The sequence below is a fragment of the Hydra vulgaris genome, chromosome 04 (genome assembly GCF_038396675.1).
Source record: "Hydra vulgaris chromosome 04, alternate assembly HydraT2T_AEP".
NCBI classification, from domain to species: domain Eukaryota; kingdom Metazoa; phylum Cnidaria; class Hydrozoa; order Anthoathecata; family Hydridae; genus Hydra; species Hydra vulgaris.
The window spans coordinates 22,875,001-22,888,631 of NC_088923.1; the positions used below are offsets into that span (position 1 = coordinate 22,875,001).

General features: G+C 26.2%; 1 protein-coding gene across 4 annotated transcripts in view; it reads left to right on the forward strand.

Moving 5' to 3' along the window:
- Nucleotides 1-13,631, forward strand: part of LOC136079662 (facilitated trehalose transporter Tret1-like) — a 34,587-nt gene that overhangs the window by 5,736 nt on the left and 15,220 nt on the right. For 2 of the 4 annotated variants that reach the window (XM_065795818.1, XM_065795820.1), the window contains exon 2: nucleotides 4,281-4,364. The exons of the other annotated variants lie outside the window; for them this stretch is intronic. The gene's annotated coding sequence lies outside the window, so the exon portion shown is untranslated. The remainder of the gene's footprint in view (nucleotides 1-4,280; nucleotides 4,365-13,631) is intronic. 4 annotated transcript variants of the gene reach the window in all.

Genomic DNA, 13,631 nt, shown 5'->3' on the forward strand with positions numbered 1-13,631 from the left:
AGAGTATTTCAAAACAAACCTTTTTTAATTTAGAAACAAATGAAACATTGATTGGAATATGCAACGAAGTAAGAAAACACGCTTATACCTTATTGGAAATAAATTTTTGTGGTCAGATAAGTCAAAATACAATTTCGTCTCATTTGATGGAGTCCAAAAAAGTGGCAAAAAAAAGTAGAAGTTTGTAAATTGAGTAGTTCGCGAGGAAGTGTAAAGCATGGAGAAGGATATATGATGGTTTGCAGTAGTATGAGTTGAAAAGGAGTAAGTAAATTTATATTTATTGATAACAAAATAGATGCAATGTATTCAATGTGTTGTAAATTCTCAAAGCAAAAATGCAACCATCTACTTAATAACTGAAATGGGCACAGAATTCATTCAACAGCAGGATAGCAATTCAAAACATACCTATAAGAAAACGAGGTATTTTTTGACATAAATAACATCAATGTTTTAAAATAGCCATCTCAAAGTCCGAACTTGAATCCAAAAGATAATTTGTGGTACATTTTGGACAGAAAAATTAGCAACTTAGCATTTAGACGCAAAGACAACTTGAACAAAGCTATATGGAGCTCATGAGACAATATAACAACAAAAGAGTCCCAAAATTTGGTCAACTTAATGCTAAGTCATTAAGCTGAGGCTATCAAGGCTAAAAGGGGTATAACTCGATACTAATTTTTATGGAATTTTTATGCATTTTATGCAACATTAGAATAATTGTGTAAAATGCAATAAATTTGAAAAGCAATTAGTTCACTAATACTCAAATAAATTCTTTAAACATCTTAAAAAAAACTTTTTAAATGTATAACAGACAACTCATTTTTTTGAGGCGATTTTTATAATTATGATTTTTTTTTATGTACGGTTTTCTTTTTTTTGCATACTGTAGCTAATAAAAAGATAACCTCTCTAGATCTATATAAAACGGAATCTAAACGGTTCTTCTTATTTATGGGTTATACCATGCTTGGTTTTGATTGTTTCTTTCAAATAAAGTTAAACTCAAATATAAAAATTAAGATAAATAAAAAGAAGTTGTTTTTTTATCAAAATCCACATAACAAAAATTATTAATGATATTACCTCTCTCTCTCTGCAAAAACAGATATCTTCAAGGACATAAAAAAAATGCCCATAATTACTTTAAATATAATAAAGTATTGCATTTAACAAAAACTTGAAAAATATCATATATACTAAAAACTGAATTACGTAATGCATTAAGGGCAATACTCCCAAATAAACTTTTTTGTTCTATCTGTTCAAGATTTATCTTTTCAAGATTTATTGCAAAGCACCCTAGAGTCACTCAAAAAATAAGGTTTCTATAAACTTTATTTTAAACTGCTTTAAAGCAATGGGTGAAAGTCATTAAAATAACCTGATCCAAGAACTTAAAATTACAGGTATAACAAAGAACAGAGAAAAAAAGAAAGCTTTAGAAGGAGTGTGGTGTGGTGTAATAGATACTGAACGCATGTTTTCGCTCATAACTAGAGCACGAATAGGGTTTAAATCTTGTTTTTAAATTGAAGCTGAAGTCATTTTCCTATTGATCATTGCTATATGTATTTTTTAAAACTTACCTCTTATTTTAAACGTCAATTTTATGTTTCAAGTAAAAAGATAGTATTCAATTTATAAAAAATACAGAATACAAATAGTTATCCATGCATATTTGACATAGAATGGACTTGTTTCAAAGTATATTTTCAAATGCCTTGATTAGTTTGTTGGAAAATATTCTTTAATAAACTTTAATCCAATTGATTTGAAATTAAAAGAAACCTATGTTCAAATATTGATATTTAAGGTACGCATACATTTTAAGGTACCAACGCCAAAAATATTCATTTTGAAATGTTACGGACATTTGGTAAACGTAGTTATAGAAATGTTACTACAAATCTCACTAGTAAATTGAGATATATGCAGCGCATTACTCCAAAAATAACACTTTTCATTCTTGAAATTTCTTCAAAATACTTTAAATGAAAGATAAATAGAATTAATGAAATAATACCTGCTATCAATAAACAAGTTATTTCTGTATTTATGGTTGCTACCAAAGTAAAACCAGTTCTTTCAACCTGTTTAAAGCATTGGGTAAAGGTTGCACCAAATCTCATACCTAAATTTAATAATGAAATATCTAGTTTAATAGATTTAGAAACAGAAGTTAAATATAATGTTATAATGATTCATAATTGTAGAAAAGAAATAAAATCAAGAAATCTTTTTTGCTTTTGTCATCAAACTATAAATAAAACTACTCATGCATTAATAATATTAAGTATTACCATTTTAAAAATATTTTCTCGAAAATTAAGATCCTGATTTTATACAAAAACGCAAATATGTTATTAAAAATACTCCTTAAAAAAAGTGTTCTAGCTTGGGGGCCATCCATAAAGTACGTACGGAGGTATGGAAGGATTAGTCATCGGAGGTAAGGAGTACGGAGATAAGGAAGGATTACCTCCCGTACGTACGCAGTTTGACTAAAAATTGACTCTCTTAAACTTGATTTTATTTTTTATTATTTTTTTAAACATTGAATTTCACGTTCGCAACAAATCAGTAACGTGTGTTATTTTTCTGACTTCAATCACAATTTTTTTTTTTTATTTCTTTATAAATAATAAGGATAAAATAAAGAAATTGAGCGAAAATCGTTCCAAATAATATTCTTTATTTATACAACGTTAATTTGATTGATAGAGAGATAGAGGCAAAAATACGTCAAATAAAACGAAACTTTTTTTTGAACCTTTTTTTTTATTTACTGTACTTCACATATAAATACATCACCCTTATTGCTAATGTTATCAAGCGAGAATAATTAAGGTGACCAATTTTTTAACTTGAGCTTTAAACAATCATATTTCCTGCGGCAAATTCCATACAACAGTCTTAGAAAAGCCTGGTAACAAAAAAACCTCAAAATGGTAATTAAAAAAAAAGTTTGAAAACAATAAAAGTAATTGAAAATTTAATAACATCAAATTTAACTACTAAATGAAACTCATTTTTTTGTTACTTATTTTTCCTAATGGTACTACAAAATGATTTGGGGACTTAGTTTGTCCATTAATTGATTTATACAAAGATCTAAAGGGACGCTTATTCTGATGTAGATTGAAGCCTATAGTGTGAAGTTTTTGTCCAAGTTTTTTCTCTAACTCAAAAACCATTCCTACTTCATGCTATGTGTTTGTTGATGCATTGTAATACACTTCAAGAACTTTATTGAGGCTCGTAGCTTGTTTTTTTTTCATTTTACTGCAACAAAAGGTAAAAAGGTTTGAGAGTGAGTTAATTCCCGCCATAAAAGTTAGTGAGATGTTATTTAGTCACAGTTATATGAAGTTCTTTTTCTGCAGGTCTTTTATACAATTTTACCATCTTCAATTTTTATTTCTTTTGCAACTAAATTTTTTTATTACCAATTTTACCATCAACACCAAAACAAATAAGTTCTGTGTTATTTTTAATAGATTTTAAGTCCCATGAAACTTAAACCATATTTTTTTGACTGTCTAAGTTGATATCTGGATCTTTAAAAAAATTATCAAGCATAACGGCTTTTTCTATTCCAGCTCTATATGAATTTCGCATATCATACCTGAGCAAATAAATAGCATATTTTGGAAGCTTTCAAAACTTTGTAAACTCCTGATGATTTTTGTTAAGGCTCTATATCTATGACAAAAATTATAAAATTATGGTTAAAAAAATTTGTTTAAAAAATAAATTTTAAAACACAAAATTCAACTAATTGAGTTAAATTTAAAATATTCCATCAAAAAGGAAACTCAAGTTTCTACTTTTTGAATCTAACTTCCAGCTCTAATAAGTTTCCACACTAGAGCTAGAGTTAACAAATTCTAATAATGCCATTTTTTGGCATTATTAGATTTTTTATTAAAACATTATTAAAACTAGTTTATTGTTGCAGTGATTGTTTCAAATAAAAAAGATAAGCTTCTAGAGCATACACGATCAATTAAACCAAGTTAAAATGATTTTTTTGAACCAAACCTAACTTTGATTTTTAAATATTATCTGTCTTCTACAAGAATCTAAATAAAAAATGATAATATTGAGCAAATTTTGATAAAATTCACAATAATGTACATTATTATACAACTAGTTTGAAACTGGTTTTTGTATTTATTCAAAAGTGTTTAAGATATTCAAAAACATTTTTATTTTATTTTATTTATCTAACGGTTATTAATAAATGAACCAATTTTTTTTTTATCTAGGCTACATGTACATTAAATATCAGTACCAGAACAGGAATCAATGTATTAAATGATAATACCGAACAGTTTCACATGAAGTTCATAGTAATGTGTTTCATCTTAATCATAATAATATTTATTTATTTCAAAATAAATCAGATCTTTTTTCTCCGCAATAAGTGAACATTAAAGGTAACCAAAGATTTATAGTTTTACAGTTATTCTGGAACTATATTTTGAATAACTATTGTTAAGGAAATAAAGATCACGAGTAGTCTGTCTGTGGGTGGTTATGTATTTAAAATAAGATCAGGACGTTCATTAAACTTGACTTTTGTGTTATTGCGTACATTACATTTGTTAAAATTTTTTTGCTTTTTGATCTATTTCTGTAAAAATTTAACACTTCGTCTGCTAGAAATGCATGTGTCGAATCAGTAATTTTTTTAAATTATAAATAAAAATGTTATCTAATTTATGTAATCTAATATATCTAAATTATCTAAATTATGTAAACTAACATTATGTTAATTATGTTATCTAAATTAATCTAAATGTTATCTAATTTATGTAAACATGGTTTATGAAAAAACTTTTTATTGTATAACGTTATATTGTAGCGTTGTAAAAAAATAATTTTTTACATTTACGTAATTTTAATTTACACAAAATAGATAATTTATATATAATATTAACAATTTTTGATACGACGCTAGTATTTCGAGCTGACGACTTGATTTATCTGGCGCAAATGATGCAATCTTTAATTTTATACGAAAATGTAAATAGTAAAGATGGTGTTACAAAGAATTTTTATTTCAATTTATCAAAACATAAACTCATTTTATGTCAACCTAAACTTTTTTAAAATAAAAAAGCTTTAAACAAATCATTTTTTTTTTCACTAAAGAAATAAATCTCTACATTACCAAACTTCTGATTTTCAAACTTTCTGACTACATTACCTGTACTCTTAGGTGCTTAACACCCCAGAAAGAACGTTTATTAATTAACGGAAATTTTTCCCACTCACCCAAGCTACTTAAGACTCCTTAACTACCCGTTTGATAAATTTTATTTGTTATCAACAAAAAAACATCCCAAAACTAATTAAAAAAAATCAGATAATTTATTTATCAGTCACTGATAAGAACAAAACCATTTAATGTAATCAGGCTTTAAAAATCGTTAACCTTTTAAAAAAAATCTTGTAAATTTCAATTTGTCAAAAACTAGGTTGTCAAAAAAGTGCGTATTTGACTCCAAGCCGCACTATAATTAAATTCTTTATTTGTGTTCTGTAAAAAAATCACAACCACATTTATAATAAGACCCCTCTCCCCGCGTTTATTAGATCTGAACAAACATTACCACCCATGCCTTTTTTCTCACCCTCCTTTGTATTAAGCACGCGAAAGTATCTGCAATGCTAGATAAAAAAAATCATCAATCAAAACCAGCATCAAATTTATCACCGAAAATATTTTTAATTTAACTGTATTTTTGCCAGTCATTTGCTACTAAACTATTCAAAGTTGTTGTTTCAACAAAAAATAAGTTTTCAGATAAAATGAGAGTTATGCTTAATACATTTCCAATAAAAAAAAAGCTTGGACTAAAAATCTCTTTTAGAATTAAAGGACTCCGATGTTTCGTTTATTTAGTATACAATCAATTTGATAAATGTAATTGAATTCAAATGCAGAGAATGACGATGATACTGATGCTGAAGAGCTAGAAATAATTATTAATAGCTTACCGGAAACAGTTTTAATAATAGTAGATACATAATGAAGCAGAAATTTTATTTGGAGTAAAATAGAGATATATTTCTCGGATTAATTTTACTTACACGTTATTATCTTGTTGTAATTGGTATTTATTTTATTCATGTCTCGGAGTTGTAAGCAACTATATTTTTATTTACCACGTATATTTTGAACTTTATATTTATGATTTAAATTTGTATATCTTTACTGCCAATCAGTGATTGGTAACTTGTAATTACTTTGTAGTTGTAAAATAAAACATGTATAAAAATAAAAAAAAAAAAAAAAAAAAGAAATAAATCAAGAAAATGAGGTATTGGTTGAGATTAACCAAATCATTATTTTTTTTCAGAATATCTTTATTCACAATTACCAAAAGATATTGTAAAAAAGGATTTTTATTTCGGAACATGTATCGTTTAAAAATTGTCAAAAATCTAAACTTAATTTTTAGATAAAAATTAGGTTTTCAAAAAATTTGAACATAAAAGTTAGGTCTGATATAAAAATATGATGATCATCAAATACTTTTATATAAAATAGGGAGTCTCTTTCAAACAAGAGATGAATTATCATATGAATTTTTAAAAAAGCGTGCAATTTATTTTTTTAAAAAGACTGTTGATAAGAAGAGCATTTTGATATTTTCTCGTTTAACCATATTTTCTCGTTTGACCATATTATCTCGTTTAACCATATTTGGAGTCTTGAATTGTGTGGATGAATGGTTAAATAGCTACATGCTAGCAAGAAGAGAATAAAAAAAGCATTTTGTGAAAATTATTCGTAATTAATTAACTGAATTGCCTGTTGTTTATTAGAATGTTTAAAAACTTTTGAAACGTCGTTTGTTTAATTGTCGGTATTTCCATTTATATCTTTGTTTTAGTTTTTATCTATAATTATTTGTTGGCACTGCTATTGTTAGCAATAAGAACATGAAAAGTAATGTATGGTTTTAGACAGATTTTTATTCATTTTTATTAGATATTTAAATAGGAACTCAAAAAAATATACGTAATCAAGAACCTAACATTTGGCAAATATTTTATCCAGAGCTCATTTGAGTTAATGTACATTTGTTTAGCTGGAACAGTCATTCCAGTTGTAAACAAAAGTTATAAATATTTTATTTTTTAGAGTATTTTTCCCTGCAGCCGTATTCACATCTACCCGTTAAGCTTAACGGAGCTTTTCTCTAAAATTTCATTACAATATTTCTACGTAAAGAAACGACGAAAATTTCTATAAATTCGTTTAAATAAAACTAATACCAAAATAAAACATTTATGTTTAAAAAATTATATTTTTAAAGAATTTTTTTATTAATGTAGTTAATAATAAGTTTTTGACTAACGCTCCGTAAGGTTTAACGGAGAGATGAGAATACGGCCCGAGTTCTTTTCATCAAAATAGCCAAACAAAATTAGCAAATTTTTTTGAAATTGCTAGTTACATGCTAATTGAGCCAACGTTTTTTTTTGTTTGTTTTTTGTTAATATTTCATATTCAGCATAATTTCGTTTTACAAGTAAATATAAATTTTATTATATACCATATAAATAGAAAAGTTTTTATTTTAAGTTAAACAAAAATAAAATAAAATAGCAAAATTAAACCATATAAAAGCTTGACATAAATATTAAAGAAGACTTTGAACTAAAACAAAAGGCTTGTCATATATATCCAAGAATACTTTGAACCAAAACAAGTTTGTTTTAGTTCAAAGAGTAATAAAAAAAGTTATTGAAAACAATTTTGTAAAAATTTGACGGGAAGGCTGTACGAATAAAAATTTGTTGAAGTTTAATTAAGAATAAATACAAATTACTCTGTTTCTTTATGAGGACATATAAAGTGCGGTCATTGAAACAAACAGAAAAGTTCTTTTCAAATAGTTCTGTCTTATCACTGAGTGATAAGATCAGACCAATGTATGGGGAAAATGTTATATTTTTTAAAATGGTTTTGAAAGCCTCTAAAAACTAGTTTCTTAAATAAAACGATTTATTAGTCAAAAAATAAGAGATCTTAATACCAGGTATAACTTTTTCATATCGGTTTCTGGTAATGATAAAAAGACATTTATTCTCCCGATTCTTTTGGAAAAGATAAATCAAACAAAAAAAATAGCTACACAAGAAGGAAAAAAAACAAGATTGAGTGAATGAGTGAAAGATCAAATGTAGAGCGAAGATTGACTTCAAACTGACGAGAAAAAACTTCCTTGCTTGCCGGGATTTCAGAGGAGGATAGTTTAAAAAGTTTAACTTAAACTTCCAAAAAACTTTTGTCTTTTTTCCAAAACTACTTTTACAGAGAAAAGAATTAAACACAAATTGTTTTAGTGATTTGATTATTTCTATCTAAGATCACCGTTAAAAACAAGAAGACATTGCTCATAAAGTAATTTTTGAAAATTGTGAATTGACCTGTTTCTGTCTAAAGTCAAAAAGTTAAAAGACCATTTTTAAAAACTTTATAGAATATTTTCTATTAAATTTGCTACGGATCTATATTGGAACAATGTCAGTTCGTTGAGACAAGTTAACTGTTAGTGAGATCCCAACCGCATCTAGCCTGATGCGCACTGAGTAAGATTAAGCCAATCAAATTCACGTTCTTAATCTAATTTAGAAACTTTTTTGTTTAAATAGGGTCCGTTGCGGTTATAAAAATAGATTTTATAAATTTTTGGCAAGGCATTCTGAGATCGAAAAACAAAATAACACAAAACAAAATGCAAAGAAACTTAATACTAATTCTGAAAAAAGTGTGTATAAAAGTGCATTAACATAATGTTATTAGGATTTATTCTCATCAGATTCTTGCTGTCTTGAACGTTTGCCACCTGGTGTAATTTAAAAAAATAGGAATAACTGAAGATTCGATGAAAAACTCGGAAAAAAGAAAAATAAAGCTTTCAGCATTATATATTTAAACAAAAAGTTTACATCTTGTAGATTTTCTTGTCTAAAAGAATAAAAATAATATCAACATAAGTGTAAATAATATGTATAATCATCATAACAAAGAAATTTGTTAACTCTTTATTAGTTCTGATATAAATACAGAATGCAGCATTGTTAATTTTAATTCTGGAAACAGTCATGATTTTATAGTTAATTATTTTTTATTACTTAGTCTTTAATTAAATGAACAAGAAAAATATAGTTTTATCACTTTAATGAATCTCAATTTTCTACTTTTATGACTTTCTTGGACTAGCAAATTATCAACTTTCATATTTCAGCTCAAAGAATGTGAGGGTTAAAACAAAGCCTTAATAGTTATTTGTAAAAAAGCATAAGCATGTATCACGCTTTATTTCACCGTACCATTAGTGACGAGGCTTTATTTCACCGTACCATTAGTGACGAGGCTTTATTTCAGAAGTATGGAATTATGTAGTGTATTAACTTTCAAGATTGTTTCGTTGTCAATAAAATATCTTGCTTTTACAGAAACAAGCAAATACTTATATTGCACTATTTTTAAATGTGAGAAAAGTTGACAAAAAAAGAAGCTCTGCAAATAAAAAGAATTCTAAAAAGCACTTGTTTGTTTTGAACAATTCCGTAGTCATATTTATTTAGACTCAAATTAAATAAATAAATAACTCAATCGATAGTAGATTATTTGATGGAGTAATGGTTTATTTTCTGGCACTAACATATTTATTAGTTTATGAAACTTAATAATTGGTAAACTTTAAACAATATTTGTCCGCTGGAATATCTTTGTAAAATTTAAAATTTGTTTTTACGAATTTAACTGTTTATTTATTTGGTTATTATTATTTGCAAATTGCAATTTTTTCATTGCTTTTCATTAATTGCTTTTTTTCTGTGCATATAAAGATTTTTTTGTTTAATCTTTATACAAGTACTAATACAAAAAAAAAAGTAAAATTAAAAAAATATTAAAAAATCATTTTAAACAAATTTTTCAGAGTTGAAGTTTAAACGTAAATATTAAAGATTAAAACTTATTCATAAACATTTTTGTAAATATGTACGTATTTTATTTGGTCGCAAATTTTAAAAAGAAATATATATACTTAATAACTAAATATATTTTTAATATTATTTTTTTTTAAATATCATATTAAAAGTCAATGTTTAGAGAGCAGGTTAATATTTTTCTGACCTTGTCCAAAAACTTTTTGTTTAAGCGTTTACTGTTAGGTCACAGTGGGCAAGGCTATGTAAAAAGTCAAATAAATAATGTTCTTAAAAACAAAATTTTTTTTAGGTAGGTGTATAGCATATATTATGGCCTTTTTAAAATAGATATTATTTTTTTTATAACTTAAGAACTATTTTTGCAATTATAAGTTAAACAGGGGTCTTTTTTATACATTCAAGAAAGTATCTTTATTATATATTCAAAACAACTATAAAATTGATTGTTCAACTTTATCTTACCACAAATTAGAAATTAATTTTAATCGTTGCGCTTTTTTTAGTAAGTTTTGAAATATATTTATAGCTTGTTATATTTTTTAAATAATAACAAAATATACATGTTTGTTACCTTTTTTTTTATTGTTTAAAATTATAAGTAAAAAAACCTGTTTAAATACAATTACCAGAGAGGTATATATATAACCAGGTACTTTTTGGAACCCAAGCGAACACATTTATAAGTGTATACAACAAATGATTAACATGTTTACATGAGGTAAAATTAGTTTTGGTTGCTACTTCTTGCCACTTTGAGCACTGTCAAGCTCTAAAGATAAAACGTTGTAGAACCCCCTCGTTTTGAGGGGGTTTTAATATTTGATATCGATGTAACTTAAAAATGCCAAAATTTTGTTGATGAATTCTGTTGATTTTGATGAAATAAGGATCATAAAATATGATTATTTTTAAATTGGAGAACTGATTACCTGTAATAGATCTACTGATTACCTGTAATAGATCTAAATTAACTAACATTAAGGTTTTATCACTTAAATTAGGGTTACTTTTGATTTTATATTATTGATTATTTTCATTCGCGTTAAAAAAAGCAGAAAGCAGTTCTCGTAATTATTAAATATAAACTCTTTATTTTTGACTTATGTTGTTCCTTTAGCGCTATTTACAAGTATAGATGAAAAAGAAATTGTTTTATGGAGAAAGTTAGATCTTTGAATTTTGAGTTTAATAAAGAAACTAAATCTGTGTCGATTGATAAAAAAAGTACACTAAAAAATTAAATGGTAAATTTGAATCCATCCATCATTGTTTTTGAAGTGCAAAAAATATTTATTACAAACCATACCGAAATCATAATTGATGAAAAGGTGCACAGACTTATGCAATGCAACTGACTCTAGTCAGTTATGTCTTAGTGTATGTGGTCCATCTGGTATGAATGAAATTGAAGTTGTTATTAAAAAAAGCATCTTACTCATATTCTCCAGTATGGTCTTTTAAGCTTGCATGATTGGATAAGAGGCTTTGGATGCTTTTTGCATATTGCATATAAAATAAAAGTAAAAATTGGCAAGCAAGATCTTTTAAAGCCAAGAATTCAGTAATGGAGCAAAAGAGTTTAATTCAGAAAAGGTTCTTGGATAAAGCTTCTTCGATTGATAGTAGATCAACCAAAAGCAGGCGGTAGTGGAAACGCTAAGGAAAGCGTTTTTAAATAAAGACGTATTTAGTGAAAATACAGGAATCGATATATTGCTAATTAAAAAATTGCACGTTATACTTTGTTGAATTTGCAGTGATTTTGAATAAGAAATTTTAAAAATTCTGTATTATTTTTTTAAAACTGCCAGATATTTTGCTAAATGTTACTCCTGGTACTACGTGTCTCAAAGTCTGCATAAAATATTAATACATCAATACTTTTAAGTGGAAAAAAATGATCTTGCCTATTGGTTTTTTGTAAGAGGAAACTCAAGAGGCTTGTAATAACGATTTTAAGAGTTATCGCCAAGACCATGCAAGAAAAATAAGTCAATTAAAATCTGATCCATTGGTGTCCAGGTAAAAACATTAAGTCAATTAAAATCTGATCCATTGGTGTCCAGCTAAAATAATTAAGTCAATTAAAATCTGATCCATTGGTGTCCAGGTAAAAAAATTAAGTCAATTAAAATCTGATCCATTGGTGTCCAGGTAAAAAAATTAAGTCAATTAAAATCTGATTGGTGTCCAGCTAAAAAAAAACAGCAATAAAAAAGAAAAAATTTTTTTTTTTTTTTTTTTACTGTTTTTTAAAATTTTATGTTCTCCTGGTATATAAACAAGTTATGTGTTCTGTTTGTTTTATTATATTCTAAATTATGTATAGTTTTATTGCATTTAGGGCTGTTAAGAAACAAGTTATAAATTTATGTGTAAAAAAATTGATTGTTTAACTAATATAAATTTTAATTAAATATACTGCTATGGTTAATTAGTTTTGCTATGCAAAATTAGAAAACCATAGGTAATATACCACCTAATTTCGCTCTGCAAAATTAAGTAACCTTAAAAACTAAATATAAAAAATCACTTCATAAGAAGCAAATACCTCGTATTAATTCACACGTCAAATATAGCGTACGTAGCACAAATAAAAAATCTACAGCTACCAAAAACAGGTTGTTGCTATGCAAAACTAGGTTTCCATAGCAACTAAATATAAAAGTTATTAAACTAAATATAAAAGTTATCCATAGCAACTAAATATAAAAGTTACTACTTTCATAAGAGGCGCATACCTAATTTTGGTACTCTAGGTAAATTTGGTAAATAGAGTACAAATATTAAACTAGTTATTTGTTTTGTCTCAAAGTTGACTATTCTGGCCCACTGTCCAGGTGCCTAATACCAAGGAGGGGTAATTAGTTAGCTTTTGGAAAATATACCCAACTTGAGCGTGTTTAAATTCATTTAAGTTATTCGTTTATTAAGTTTTTACTTATTGGAAAAAAATTGTCTACTGATAAAAATAAAAACTTGGAGTAATAAGGCTTTAGAAAGTTAAATTTAAACTAAATGATCGCAACTAATTCTTCCATTGTAATCAGCTCTTAAAAATTCACAAGCACTAAACATGAATTCAAAAAGTTATTGAGAGTTTGTATCGAAAACTGAATAACTTGTATTGTTGCTGTTATGCATTTTTGAGTTGTTTGTCCGCATTTCTCTCCCAGAATCCATAGTTTTAATTTATTCAATATGAATGCGTGACAAAAGCCAAACGGTACCCTATGATACTACGTTATTATAATTTAATTCAAATCTGTTTATTTTTTACATTAAAATAATATTTATCCTAAATAAAACAAAGAAACTTAATTAAATTAAAATTAAGATTTATAAAACTTTATTAAACAACTTAATGTTATTATACAACTTTCTAAAAAACAACTTTGCATTATTAAACAACTTTATTAAAAAACTTTATTAAACAATTCATCATGATTAGTTGTTTAATAAGAGATAAGTTTAATTTTTCTCTTCAAAAAACATATTTTTTTAAAAATGTGTCTTTGTAACTATACATACCTACTCAGCAAACATAATATAATTGAACTTTAGTGGACCTATATAGGCATTTTTAGCTGTAGTTTTGCTCATCGGCTACTTAGTGGAACATTAGTTGCATCTGCCAA